Raw genomic sequence first — 15983 nt, forward strand, 5'->3', positions numbered from 1 at the left:
GGAATGTTCCAGTCACAAAATCATTTTCAGTTCCTCAAATACAGTTTAATTTCCAAATTGGGGCTTTTAGATATGCTGTTTCTCTGCCTACCAGAGTGATCCATCTGGATCCTTTGGTCAGACTTTAAGCTCAAATGACGTCTCCTCCAATGAGCTTTCTTTGACTGCACACTCTGCAATGGGCCCTACCACAGCTGTCTAGGACAGCCACCCATCTTTCATCACTGACCATGGTTAGTGTAAATGGGAGTGTCTTCTCATCCATTGTCCATCTTCCCATTTCAGCTATAGCTCCATGAGAGTAATTTGAGCCCTCCCATGAAATGTTCCTCACTATGACTCACTGACAGTTAGGTATGGTTCCAAGAAAGCCTTTCTTTCACACAGAGATGCCAACCACAGCACAGCCCCCTCATACCTCCTCCTGAAGGGGAAGCCTTAAGTGAGCCATGTGACAGCATAGCTGATTCAATACTGCATGGCATCAGACCTACCCAGGACCCCACGCACAGCTGTAGGGACCTGAGATGGACAGCAGACCCAGGAATCCACAGACCAACCAGCAACCCGAGATGTGTCAGGAAGGGATGAACTGGGCTAATCCTATTCCTCCTTGGGGAGTTTCCAGTGAGAACCGAAATGGAAAGGATATCACATGCTGGAGTCAGGGCCATGGTGGACCATCTGCTCGTGGAGATTTAAAGGAGCAGAACTCACGAGAAGGCAGAGGCCTCGATGAATGAAACTGGAACAGAGTGCACAAGAGCACGGAGAAACAGAACTGCCACAGAGACACATAGAGCCTCCGGCTCCAGGGCTGTCTCAGTTCCTGCCTGAACCCCAATTCCAGTTCCCATCAAGGGAGTTCCTTCAGTGAGTCTCCCTTTCCAGGAGGTAACTAACAGTTACTTGCATCAAAAAGAGCCAAACTGAAGCAGTCTCCAAACCAAAGTTACATACCAAAAAAGTGTTTGAGCTTGTGGTGGGAGGGTGGGGATGACAATCTCCTACAAACACGAAAATATGAAACAATTTTTTTCTAGCACAATTTGTGCTGCAATCAGTATATTTCAGGCATATCAGTCATGACTCTTCCCATTACAGGAGACAGCACTGGCTTCAGGAACTGATGGATCCAGGTGCTCACGTGTGTTTTCCGTCACCCCTCTGCCTCAGCTTCTCAGAAAGCCTTTCACATTTAGTGGACCCAGGAGCCCACCAGCAGAAAAGAAGCTGTCTTCTCCAGCAGATTCACAAAAGTCCTAGGATTGCAGAACATTAGACAACTTGAACTTTGGTCTGATGAGAACACTCTGATTGGTCAAAGCTAGATCATGTGACCACCCCTAACATGTGGGTGGGAAGTGGGGAGAGAAGAGAGGAGGTAGTCTCCTCAAACACTTTAAGAGTGGAGTTGAGGTGATTTCCCCAAAGGAAAAATTGGGGTGCTGTCACCAAAAGAAGAGAGGATGGATAATGAGCAGGCAAAAACCCCAAATGTTCCCCTATGGAAGTAAAATCCACTTGAGGTATAGGCCACTTCAGAAGAAGACCCGTAAGCTCCTTCTCTAGGAGGGTTATCTGGTTATGAGAGGAGGCTGGTAACCACCGAGTCTGCACGAAAGCTTTTCCTAGGCCTGGTCCTTGGGGCTACAGCTTTATTCTAGGGCATGCTTATTTGAGGAACATGGGCTCCTTGAGAAGCACTGGAAACAATCATGGGGACAGAATGGCTTCTAAATAAAACAAATCCTAGCCTGGAAGTTCTGATCTCTACTCTGCCACCTACCAGCTGGGTTGACCTTGGGCAAATCCTCTCACTTCTCTGAGCCTTAGCCACCTAATCTGTGAGATGTCAGTAATAGTACCTACCTTGCATGTTCTTCACAGAGATTCAATTAATTTAAATAGGCAGAGGACTCGGGGCAGTGCCTAGGACAACGTTACACTCAGGGATGGTGATGATGATGATTATAATGATGATGATGATGATAATGGAAAAGAAGATAGAGGAGGAAGAAGAGGAGACAATCATGATGTTGGAGATAGACTCCAATCTTCAGAATCAGAAGCTCAGGGTTGGAAAGGACCTTAAGAAGTCACCCAGCCAACTTCCACAATCCACCCCAAGACTCTAAAAAATAGGATTTGACATTGCTCAAGTTGAGGAAACTGACGACGAGCTTGCCCATTGCTGGTCTTTTAGCCAAAGAAGTGGGAGAGATGGCCATGAAACCCAAGACAGTTAGCTTCAAAGCCTGGGCTCTCTTTACCAGAGCCTTCTGCCACGAGGCATGTTGATGACTTCTACAGTCTAGAATGAAGAACTCAGGGCCTCCAAACAAGCCATCTATGACTTTGTGACTTTGCACCCATGCACTGGCAGAGGAAGTCATTGCATTATAGGACCCTTGCCTCTTTTTCTTTGGGCTTTCTTTCTACCCTCAGTGAGCATCAAACCAAAGAAAAGCTTCTTTAAAAAAAAGAACACAAATTATAAGAGCCACCAATATTTCAAAAACAATTTCACATCTGCACTGAAACTCCTCTACTTACAAACATTCACAGATAAGAACAAAGCCATGCACTAAAGGAAAAATAGGCCGGCTCCGCCTGCTTCCCCACAGATGGTGAGCAGCAGTCATGCGCATCCATTTTAGTCTTGGCCATCACGTTAGTCATTAGTGTTGGCCCATGAGCTGTTTAAAGAAGTGTCTTCTTACCATGAAAAGAAGAAAGTCAAAGTAAAAACATCTTCGGATACATTTCTGAAGAGCTGAAAAGCACCAAGTAGAGCCAGAATCAATGCCAGCACATCACCGGTCCTTTTGTGAAACTCAACTTTATACAGACATGTATACTGCAGAGACTTAGAAAGAAATAGACTTAAACACAGCCTTTTGGATATGATGTATTTGTACATGAATGATTTCTAAATTTCTATCAGCAAAAAAAACACTGAGCATTACTTTTAATGCTTTTATTTTAAGCAATGAATGGTATTTTCTAGAATGACCCTACTTTGGCAGTTGACTAGACTAGAATGACTCTGACTACGGCAGACATGGTTAGTTGCCTATTCAACAGCTATTCCCCTACACTTTCTTCCTTCCTGGTGAATTTTCTCTCCAATAGTAGAAGTTGGAAATGGCAGATATTTTCTCAGGTTCCCTTGCATATGCAGCACTGACCAATGGAAATGTAAGAAGAAATCTCTAACCTTACAGACTCCTCAATTAAAGAAATCAATGCAGGAGGAAAGGCCTTGTACTTCCTGGTTTGGATACTGTCCAGTGAAGGTGTGATGTCTAGAGCTACCACAACTATTTTGTAGTCATGACATGACAAGTCTAAAAACAAAAAGCAACAGGCTATGGAAGGCAGAGCTGAAGAACGAAAAGATGCTGGCTTCTTGATGACAAGGTTGAGCCATAAACCAACCCCAACACACCTACTCCAGACTTCTTGTTATTGAAGAGAATAAAGGTATTTGATAATTAAACTACTTTTAGTTGAGTATTCTTTTACTTGCAGCTGAAACCATTCCAACTAATATGTTCATGAAACCTTTCTACGTATGTCTGAGCTGAGACAGAGAGAAGGCCAGTCTGCCCAGCTCAGGTTTGTACCACATTGACCCCACCTCCTGGCCACAGCTGATTGGACCAGGGATGGACTCCTCATCCAAGCTGAGTTCATCTGAGACTCTCTGCTGGGAATTGAGGATTGAGATTCAGAGACCATTAGACGGTTTCTGCACACAACTTTGGGAGCTATGTACACAGAAAGACATGGAAAGCTCATGTGTGGACATGTAAGAAGCAGCACAGAAGGCAGACTGATTGGCTTCAGAAAAGAAGAGCAAGATGGAGTACATAGTTGCCTGGTGACCTCGATCTTCCATTTCCTGGTTCCGGGCCTTCATGACTTTCCATCTTTTTACTTTTCACTTTCAGGTCCCATGAAAGACTTCCATTTCCTTTGCTTAAGCTGCTTTGAAATAGGATTCTCTTTATCTCTAACAGCTTTGCCAAGACCCCAGGGAGTTGATGGCCAGGCTAGGGTGGAACTGACATCTCCTGACTTGATGCTGCACCCTGCTACCTGCCAAAACCACACTCATATTTATTGAGTATTTGCCAAGTGCCATGAACTCTTCTAAAGGACGTCTCATGTGTTATTTTTAATCCTCACAACAATCCTATGAAATAGGTCCTGTAGTAGCTCCCGTTTTGCAGAGGAGGAAACTGAGGCACAGAGATTTTAAGTAAATTGCCTAAAACCACGCAGCCAGCATGTGTCTGAGCCAGCATTTGAACTCCAGAGCTCAAGCTTGTCACCACTTTGTTTTACTACCTCCCCTTCCAATTCCTCCTCCCCTCTGTACTGCCCTGTAGACTGACAGATTATCTACATGTTTTCAGTGAGTGCATCTGAACTATCTCCTGACCTCCTACGGCCCTCATAATAGCTCCACCTGGCAGCTACTCACTGCCTGAGGAATCCAAGAGGGCTTCCTGAAGGAGGTGCTATTTGAGTAGATCATGTAAAGATGAGTTGGAGTTTGCCAAACATTGGAAGAAAGAGGGAGAGTGCCTTAGTCAACTGGGACTGCTATAACGGAATATCACAGACTGGGTGGCTTATAAACATCAGAAATCAATTCTCATAGTTCTAGAGGCTGGGAATTCCAAGGTCAAGGTGCTGGCAGATTCGGTGTCTGGTGAGGACCCCCTTCCTGGTTCATAAATAGACATCTTCTCACTGTGTCTTCACATGGTAGAAGGGACAAGGAAGCTCTCTGGGGCCTTTTTTATAGGGCACTAACCTCATTCATGAGGGCCATGCCCTCATGCCCTAATCATCTCCCAAAGACCTCACCTCCAAATACCATCACACTGGGCATTAAGATTTCAACATATGAATCTGCAGGGAACATAAACATTTTCTACAGAGAAGGGCATACTAGTCAGAGTTCATAGTTGCAAGTATAGGTGCTGACTTTGGCTTTTTTAAACAGGAAAATAATTCATTAAAAGGATGGCAAGAGCTCTCAAAACTGCTGGGAAGGATGGATAACCACATTCCAAGCAACACAGCTGAGAGCATTGCCCTAAAGCATGTCACAGAACTGATCCAATGAGGACATCACTGCCACCTCACCCCCAGCACAGGACACCACAGCTTCCATCACCAGAGGGGGTTCCCCAGGTCCCTACTATTCTGCTTCAACAGCTCCTGATGTCAAGGACAAGCCAAGTACCTCTGATTAGTGGAGTCTGGGTGACATGCCACACCCTAGCTGCAAACAGGATGAGAAAGTAGCAGTTGGAATTCTGAGCTCTTATTCCACGGAATAGACTCTGCACTCACCAAGACTCACAGGAAGGGCATTCGGCTGCTGGGTGGCCAAAGACAATGTCAAGCATCTACTACAGGGGGCACTGAAGGCGAAGCGAACAAATCATGCAAAGGTACAGAAAGCATATGCTTGTCTTGGCTCAGAGCAATGAGATGGTCACTGGGCTCCTTAGAGTATACATTTAGTGCTGAATTCTGCCTCCCGAATTGCCATTTGGACAGCTTGCCTTTGCATTTCAATGTCTGCTGCCTGCAAGGGCAGACTCTGTTCTTGACAGACCTCAGAAGGCCTGGAGGGGGGCCAAATGCTCCAGAAAGAGTCAATCGCTGCTGAGAAAAAGGAGGAGGTAAGAGTGGTAGAAGGACAGCAGTGGAGAGAGGAGGAGGAAGCAGAGAGCAAGCTCAAGCATAAAGCCATCACTCTCCTCCAGCCAAAGTCCTGGCTCGTGGCCACCATGCAGATCCCTTTGTCCAAGGCCCAACTCCCAAGAAGAGCAAGTTCACTGAAGGAGCCCAGCCTTCACGGAAGGTCACCCTTGCTCATGAAACCTACCCTTTCCCAAAAGACATGGAAGTCCTGCTGAGAACAGTTCTTCTTAAAGGGCCAGCTGCCACCAGTCCAGTCCTCTCAGGCCAAGGCCTTCTCTCATGTGATGCTCAGGGAAGGGGTAGTGACATCTCCTCTAGCTCCCCAGTCCTCCCCCAACCATTAACAACCTGACTAGAAACCCTCCCCCAGGCTCTGGTCCACAAAAAGCCAAATTGAACTAATGTCAGACGGTAGCAACAACATAGCCAGAGCCCCAGCTTTCTGCTGGAAAGACGTGAGGCTGCTCCAGCCAGGGCAGTGACCCATCACGCCTCTGCTCATTCTCCCTGCCTTGGAGGGCAGCAGCCACGGGGGCTGGTTCTCAGAGATGCTGAGGGACAAATATCAGACAGGGCTGGAGAGGGTGGGGATGACCAGAGAAGGAGGCCCGAGTTCAGGGTATTGGCTTTCGTCCCCGCAGCCACTTGACCCCAGCTACTCCTTGTCCCGGTGCCCTGTCTTTGCTCTTGAAACAGCAGTCTACACAGTGGCCTGAACCAAAAACCAGAAGCCACCCTCAGCTCCTCCCTCTTCCACAAACCTAATACCCAAACACCTCCCAGACCCATCACTGCCCTCCCTTGCCTCTGCCATCACCCCAACCCAGACCAACCCCACAGACCCCATGAGGCTCTGGCCTGAGCCGCCTCCTAACCTTCTCTGCCTTAGTCCCTCTGACTCCCCTTCCAGTGCCCAGACCTCTGGCCAAGCGGCTGACCTCAGTGGCCTCTAGTTTTGCCATCTCTAAATTATCATCTCCATGGTCCCAGAATGGTGGGCAATTTTTCCTGTGGTCCTAGAAGAATGCTCCTGTACAAGAAAGCTCTGAGATTTCTCTTTATTCACCTTAAGGTCTTAATTCCCAGACTGAGGCAATTTTACCAACCCAGGAGACATTTGGCAACGTCTGGAGAGTTTTTTTGGTTGTCACAACTTAGAGAAGGATGCTGCTGGCATCTAGTGTGTAGAGGGCAAGAATGCTGTTAAACATCCCACAACCCCTGACAGTGAAGCATTATCCCACCCCAAATGCTAGCAGTTGAGAAACCTCACATAAAGGTGAAACTGTTCAACTCACATCCTGGTGGCCCCTCCTAGGCCTCTCAGGGACCGCCACAAAGGTTTGCCCACCACCACTCCAATCATCCCCTATCTCGGGCCCTGAGTGTTCCGCCTGGGCCATCACCCATGACTTTCAGGCCTGGGCATCCCCTCAAGGCAGGAATATGGATGTCCCAGCCCCCAGCCTCACTGCCTCTAGAGGTCTTCCTAGCAGGGCCTGTGCCACCTTGGCAGCCCTCCCAGCAGATCCTGGGAGACACGAGACCCAGTGACTCTCTGACCATTCAGAGACTAGTCCTTCTCCAAAGAGACTGGAGAGGCAGGCCCCTTCACTGGTGCCAAGAAGAAGGGCCAGGCAAGGGCCTCTCCCTGGGAGTCACTCTGCTTTGGGCGAAAAAATATGCTAAACAACAACAAAGCCTGAGTCATTCCTTCTGTCTCCTAGGGCCCAGTGTCACACTCACTGCCAGGAGGGTTATCCAAGGTTGGGGCTGCAGATGGCTGGGGTTCAATGCAGGGAGCCGGGACAATGCTGGCTGGAGCCACCTCCTAACCTTCCCTGTCCTACCCGCTCTGGTTCCCATTCAGGCGCCCAGCCCTCCAGCCAAGTGGCTGACCCCTGGTTCTGCCTTCCTGCCTCCAGGCCTTTGCTCACAGCAGGCCCTTCCACTGGAAGGCGTGACCCCTGCTAATTCTACACATGTGGATCCTGCCTATTAGGTGCTGCCAAGGAAGGCCGCTGAGTCCCCTCCACTAGGAGATATCATAGCATTTTGAAGGCATACGTTCCCCTTGGTTTCTAGTTACAACTGTTCATACATCACCCTTCCTAATGGACAATGACATTCCCAAGGGCAGGAGATGTCCCATTACTCTCTTAGCCATTGATGCCTAGTACAGGGCTGGGCCCACAGGAGATGGACAACTAGTAGAATAAATATGCCACCTCAGCCATGACCCCTCCTTCCTCTTAGCCTTCTCATAAGCTCTTCCCTCTGCCTGGAACACCATTCCCACCACCCACCACGATGGTCCATCTGCCCTTACTGGCTTAACAGAGTCGCTTCCCTGAAGAGGCCTCCCCAATTCCCTGGCCCAGGTAAGTGCCCTGCAATATGAACCAATAACAGCTGTGCATCATTTTCTTGTTTTCATAGCTTTTGACACATTGCAGTTAGGCACTCACCTAACCACCCTCTACTTAGGGAGTTTCCCTGAATTAAGAAACTCTGTCTAGTCTTTCCCTCTGGGTAACGTGAAACTGATGCCCAGAGCAGGCTGAGCACTCATGCCTGCCAGGCCTCCATGCTCTTCATACTGGGCCCCCTTCCCAACCACTTTCCCCTTCCCTTCATCTTTTCCCAACCACATTCCCCTTCCCTTCGTCTTTTCTGGCAGAGCACATATCCCTATAAAGAGGTTGAAAATGCCAGTCACCTGCTTTCCCAGCCTCCCTTGCAGCTGGTGCACAGACATGTGACCAATCCTGGCCAATGAGACCAGAGGAGGAGCAGCTGGGGGCTTCTGGGAAAAGTTTCCTTTCCCTCTTTTTTGTTGAGTGTAATTGTGTCCACTTGTAACAACTGCTAGATGTGGAAGCCATTTTGCACCATGAGTGGAGACATTCCTAATTCTCGGAAGATCGCAGAAAGAAGTCTATGGAAAACATCTGTGACCTTGAGGAGGCTGCTGAGCTACTGCAGCATCTCAAGGGCTTCTCCGTCTCTAGACATCTTCCTACATAAAATAATAAATGTCCTATTGGGTTAAGCCAGTGTTTTTCACACTGTGGGTTGCACTCCATTAATGAGACATGAGATTATATTAGTGGATCATGATTAGCATTTTTAATAGAATTAAAATAGGAAAGAATAGACAAAAATATTGGGTAGCATCATGCAAAGTAAAGGTAAGTGCTGCTTGTGAAAATTTGCTTCAGTTTATACTCTTGCATATGTGCTAAGGGACAATTTAAAATGCATTTTTTTTACTATGCACTGAGAGTTTTTTGAAAGCAAAGCTTAAAACTTGTTTCAGTTAATGATTTTGTTCCTTGCAGACAAATGCATTATGTCCCATAGAGGTATCCTTTAGCATCCCCATAAACTGCCACTCTCACCATGTGAGTTGTTTACTGACCAAGAAACCATTGCATTTACGGTCTGAATCGTTTACGGCAGATGTACTCAGTACTGTCATTACATAATTTAATTAAATATTATGCCAACAAATGAAATATGAGCATTAAAGAAACATTGCTGTTTCTAAGTTGACCACTTTGGAAAGAATCAATAAAGGCAAGTCTCAGAAAACATATCTGTTGGATGGAGGTGAGGAGAAAACTCCAAACAACTGGCAACAAGAGCCACAAAATTCTAGAAAGATTATGCACTTGTATTAATTCATACATATTTTGTTTCACTTTAAAGAAAAAAGATACAGAACTTTATTCTGCAAACTCAGACGCCACAAAAGACTCTTTCCTACATCACAATATTGGTGACTGAATGTATATGTGAATATTTTCAGTAAAAATAAACTGTGTAAGTCATATGGGTATTGTTCTTATAATTTCTTATTGTAACAAAGTTTTTTTTAACTGACTGCCTACCTTCCCATATCATATTTCACATGGAGCTCTGTGTACAACTGTATGATGTCTCTATTCTACAATCGATTGTAAACTTCACAAGAGCAGAAAACATGACCATCTTGTTCATCACTTTATACTCTGGCACAGTACTGAGTACATAGAAGATTCTTAATAGATATTATTCAAGGGTATAATTAACTAAAGAAATGAACAAGAAAACCCATTAAGTATTATCTCACTTTACCCTCAAAAAAGCCTGGTCAAGTGTGGCGATTCCTCAAGGATCTAGAACTAGAAATACCATTTGACCCGGCCATCCCATTACTGGGTATATACCCAAAGGATTATAAATCATGCTGCTATAAAGACACATGCACACGTATGTTTATTGCGGCACTATTCACAATAGCAAAGACTTGGAACTAACCCAAATGTCCATCAATGATAGACTGGAAAGTATAATAATAATTTTAAAAAAAAGAAAGTAAAAGAACTCACAAAATTAAGCATACAATCCCCACTGCAAAAAGTGTTGGAATAGGTATATTAATATTAGACAAAGCAGGTTTTTAAAAAAAAGTATTACAAAAGACTAGAGAAATATTTCATAAAAAGTAAAAGGCGGGGGAGGAGCCAAGATGGCCGAATAGGAACAGCTCCGGTCTACAGCTCCCAGCGCGAGCGACGCAGAAGACGGGTGATTTCTGCATTTCCATCTGAGGTACCGTGTTCATCTCACTAGGGAGTGCCAGACAGTGGGCGCAGGTCAGTGGGTGAGCGCACCATGCGCCAGCCGAAGCAGAGGCGAGGCATTGCCTCACTCGGGAAGCGCAAGGGGTCAGGGAGTTCCCCTTCCAGAGGTGACAGACGGCACCTGGAAAATCGGGCCACTCCCACCCGAATACTGTGCTTTTCCGACGGGCTTAGGAAACGGTGCCCCAGGAGAGTATAGCCCGCACCTGGCTCAGAGGGTCCTACGCCCACGGAGTCTCGCTGATTGCTAGCACAGCAGTCTGAGATCAAGCAGCAAGTCGGCAGCGAGGCTGGGGGAGGGGCGCCCGCCATTGCCCAGGCTCGCTTAGGTAAACAAAGCAGCCTGGAAGCTTGAACTGGGTGGAGCCCACCACAGCTCAAGGAGGCCTGCCTGCCTCTGTAGGCTCCACCTCTGGGGGCAGGGCACAGACAAACAAAAAGACAGCAGTAACCTCTGCAGACTTAAATGTCCCTGTCTGACAGCTGTGAGGAGAGCAGTGGTTCTCCCAGCACGCAGCTGGAGATCTGAGAACGGGCTGACTGCCTCCTCAAGTGGGTCCCTGACCCCTGACCCCTGAGCAGCCTAACTGGGAGGCACCCCCCAGCAGGGGCAGACTGACACCTCACACGGCCGGCCAGGTACTCCAACAGACCTGCAGCTGAGGGTTCTGTCTGTTAGAAGGAAAACTAACAGAAAGGACATCCACACCAAAAACCCATCTGTACATCACCATCATCAAAGACCAAAAGTAGATAAAACCACAAAGATGGGGAAAAAACAGAGCAGAAAAACTGGAAACTCTAAAAACCAGAGTACCTCTCCTCCTCCAAAGGAACGCAGTTCCTCACCAGCAACGGAACAAAGCTGGACGGAGAATGACTTTGACGAGCTGAGAGAAGAAGGCTTCAGACGATCAAATTACTCCGAGCTACGGGAGGATATTCAATCCAAAGGCAAAGAAGTTGAAAACTTTGAAAAAAATTTAGAAGAATGTATAACTAGAATAACCAATACAGAGAAGTGCTTAAAGGAGCTGATGGAGCTGAAAACCAAGGCTCGAGAACTACGTGAAGAATGCAGAAGCCTCAGGAGCCGATGCGATCAAATGGAAGAAAGGGTATCAGCCCTGGAAGATGAAATGAATGAAATGAAGCGAGAAGGGAAGTTTAGAGAAAAAAGAATAAAAAGAAACGAGCAAAGCCTCCAAGAAATGTGGGACTATGTGAAAAGACCAAATCTACGTCTGATTGGTGTACCTGAAAGTGATGGGGAGAATGGAAACAAGTTGGAAAACACTCTGCAGGATATTATCCAGGAGAACTTCCCCAATCTAGCAAGGCAGGCCAACATTCAGATTCAGGAAATACAGAGAACGCCACAAAGATACTCTTCGAGAAGAGCAACTCCAAGACACATAATTGTCAGATTCACCAAAGTTGAAATGAAGGAAAAAATGTTAAGGGCAGCCAGAGAGAAAGGACGGGTTACCATCAAAGGGAAGCCCATCAGACTAACAGCGGATCTCTCGGCAGAAACCCTACAAGCCAGAAGAGAGTGGGGGCCAATATTCAACATTCTTAAAGAAAAGAATTTTCAACCCAGAATTTCATATCCTGCCAAACTAAGCTTCATAAGTGAAGGAGAAATAAAATACTTTACAGACAAGCAAATGCTGAGAGATTTTGTCACCACCAGGCCTGCCCTAAAAGAGCTCTTGAAGGAAGCGCTAAACATGGAAAGGCACAACCGGTACCAGCCACTGCAAAATCATACCGAAATGTAAAGACCATTGAGACTAGGAAGAGACTGCATCAACTAACGAGCAAAACATCGAGCTAACATCATAATGACAGGATCAAATTCACACATAACAATATTAACTTTAAATGTAAATGGACTAAATGGTCCAATTAAAAGACACAGACTGGCAAATTGGATAAAGACTCAAGACCCATCAGTGTGCTGTATTCAGGAAACCCATCTCACGTGCAGAGACACACATAGGTTCAAAATAAAAGGATGGAGGAAGATCTACCAAGCAAATGGAAAACAAAAAAAGGCAGGGGTTGCAATCCTAGTCTCTGATAAAACAGACTTTAAACCAACAAAGATCAAAAGAGACAAAGAAGGCCATTACATAATGGTAAAGGGATTAATTCAACAAGAAGAGCTAACTATCCTAAATATATATGCACCCAATACAGGAGCACCCAGATTCATAAAGCAAGTCCTGAGTGACCTACAAAGAGACTTAGACTCCCACACATTAATAATGGGAGACTTTAACACCCCACTATCAACATTAGACAGATCAACGAGACAGAAAGTCAACAAGGATACCCAGGAATTGAACTTAGCTCTGCACCAAGCGGACCTAGTAGACATCTACAGAACTCTCCACCCCAAATCAACAGAATATACATTTTTTTCAGCACCACACCACACCTATTCCAAAATTGACCATATACTTGGAAGTAAAGCTCTCCTCAATAAATGTAAAAGAACAGAAATTGTAACAAACTGTCTCTCAGATCACAGTGCAATCAAGCTAGAACTCAGGATTAAGAATCTCACTCAAAACCGCTCAACTACGTGGAAACTGAACAACCTGCTCCTGAACGACTACTGGGTACATAACGAAATGAAGGCAGAAATAAAGATGTTCTTTGAAACCAACGAGAACCAAGACACAACATACCAGAATCTCTGGGATGCATTCAAAGCAGTGTGTAGAGGGAAATTTATAGCACTAAATGCCCACAAGAGAAAGCAGGAAAGATCCAAAATTGACACCCTAACATCACAATTAAAAGAACTAGAAAAGCAAGAGCAAACACATTCAAAAGCTAGCAGAAGGCAAGAAATAACTAAAATCAGAGCAGAACTGAAGGAAATAGAGACACAAAAAACCCTTCAAAAAATAAATGAATCCAGGAGCTGGTTTTTTGAAAGGATCAACAAAATTGATAGACCGCTAGCAAGATTAATAAAGAAAAAAAGAGAGAAGAATCAAATAGATGCAATAAAAAATGATAAAGGGGATATCACCACCGATCCCACAGAAATACAAACTACCATCAGAGAATATTACAAACACCTCTATGCAAATAAACTAGAAAATCTAGAAGAAATGGATAAATTCCTCAACACATACACCCTCCCAAGACTAAACCAAGAAGAAGTTCAATCTCTGAATAGACCAATAACAGGAGCTGAAATTATGGCAATAATCAATAGCTTACCAACCAAAAAAAGTCCAGGACCAGATGGGTTCACAGCCGAATTCTACCAGAGGTACAAGGAGGAGCTGCTACCATTCCTTCTGAAACTATTCCAATCAATAGAAAAAGAGGGAATCCTCCCTAACTCATTTTATGAGGCCAGCATCATCCTGATACCAAAGCCTGGCAGAGACACAACAAAAAAAGAGAATTTTAGACCAATATCCTTGATGAACATTGATGCAAAAATCCTCAATAAAATACTGGCAAACAGAATCCAGCAGCACATCAAAAAGCTTATCCACCATGATCAAGTGGGCTTCATCCCTGGGATGCAAGGCTGGTTCAATATACGCAAATCAATAAATGTAATCCAGCATATAAACAGAACCAAAGACAAAAACCACATGATTATCTCAATAGATGCAGAAAAGGCCTTTGACAAAATTCAACAACCCTTCATGCTAAAAACTCTCAATAAATTAGGAATTGATGGGACGTATCTCAAAATAATAAGAGCTATTTATGACAAACCCACAGCCAATATCATACTGAATGGGCAAAAACTGAAAGCATTCCCTTTGAAAACTGGCACAAGACAGGGATGCCCTCTCTCGCCACTTCTATTCAACATAGTGTTGGAAGTTCTGGCCAGGGCAATTAGGCAGGAGAAGGAAATCAAGGGTATTCAATTAGGAAAAGAGGAAGTCAAATTGTCCCTGTTTGCAGATGACATGATAGTATATCTAGAAAACCCCATTGTCTCAGCCCAAAATCTCCTTAAGCTGATAAGCAACTTCAGCAAAGTCTCAGGATACAAAATCAATGTGCAAAAATCACAAGCATTCTTATACATCAATAACAGACAAACAGAGAGCCAAATCATGAGTGAACTCCCATTCACAATTGCTTCAAAGAGAATAAAATACCTAGGAATCCAACTTACAAGGGATGTGAAAGACCTCTTCAAGGAGTACTACAAACCACTGCTCAAGGAAATAAAAGAGGATACAAACAAATGGAAGAACATTCCATGCTCATGGGTAGGAAGAATCAATATCATGAAAATGGCCATCCTTCCCAAGGTAATTTACAGATTCAATGCCATCCCCATCAAGCTACCAATGACTTTCTTCACAGAATTGGAAAAAACTACTTTAAAGTTCATATGGAACCAAAAAAGAGCCCGCATCGCCAAGTCAATCCTAAGCCAAAAGAACAAAGCTGGAGGCATCACGCTACCTGACTTCAAACTATACTACAAGGCTACAGTAACCAAAACAGCATGGTACTGGTACCAAAACAGAGATATAGATCAATGGAACAGAACAGAGCCGTCAGAAATAATGCCACATATCTACAACCATCTGATCTTTGACAAACCTGAGAAAAACAAGAAATGGGGAAAGGATTCCCTATTTAATAAATGGTGCTGGGAAAACTGGCTAGCCATATATAGAAAGCTGAAACTGGATCCCTTCCTTACACCTTATACAAAAATCAATTCAAGATGGATTAAAGACTTAAATGTTAGACCTAAAACCATAAAAACCCTAGAAGAAAACCTAGGCAATACCATTCAGGACATAGGCATGGGCAAGGACTTCATGTCTAAAACACCAAAAGCAATGGCAACAAAAGCCAAAATTGACAAATGGGATCTAATTAAACTAAAGAGCTTCTGCACAGCAAAGGAAACTACCATCAGAGTGAACAGGCAACCTACAAAATGGGAGAAAATTTTCGCAACCTACTCATCTGACAAAGGGCTAATATCCAGAATCTACAATGAACTCCAACAAATTTACAAGAAAAAAACAAACAACCCCATCAAAAAGTGGGCGAAGGACATGAACAGACACTTCTCAAAAGAAGACATTTATGCAGCCAAAAGACACATGAAAAATGCTCACCATCACTGGCCATCAGAGAAATGCAAATCAAAACCACAATGAGATACCATCTCACACCAGTTAGAATGGCGATCATTAAAAAGTCAGGAAACAACAGGTGCTGGAGAGGATGTGGAGAAATAGGAACACTTTTACACTGTTGGTGGGACTGTAAACTAGTTCAACCCTTGTGGAAGTCAGTGTGGCGATTCCTCAGGGATCTAGAACTAGAAATTCCATTCGACCCAGCCATCCCATTACTGGGTATATACCCAAAGGACTATAAATCATGCTGCTATAAAGACACATGCACACGTATGTTTATTGCCGCATTATTCACAATAGCAAAGACTTGGAACCAACCCAAATGTCCAACAATGATAGACTGGATTAAGAAAATGTGGCACATCTACACCATGGAATACTATGCAGCCATAAGAAATGATGAGTTCATGTCCTTTGTAGGGACATGGATGAAATTGGAAATCATCATTCTCAGTAAACTATCGCA

The sequence above is a fragment of the Pongo pygmaeus genome, chromosome 4 (assembly GCF_028885625.2).
Source record: "Pongo pygmaeus isolate AG05252 chromosome 4, NHGRI_mPonPyg2-v2.0_pri, whole genome shotgun sequence".
NCBI classification, from domain to species: domain Eukaryota; kingdom Metazoa; phylum Chordata; class Mammalia; order Primates; family Hominidae; genus Pongo; species Pongo pygmaeus.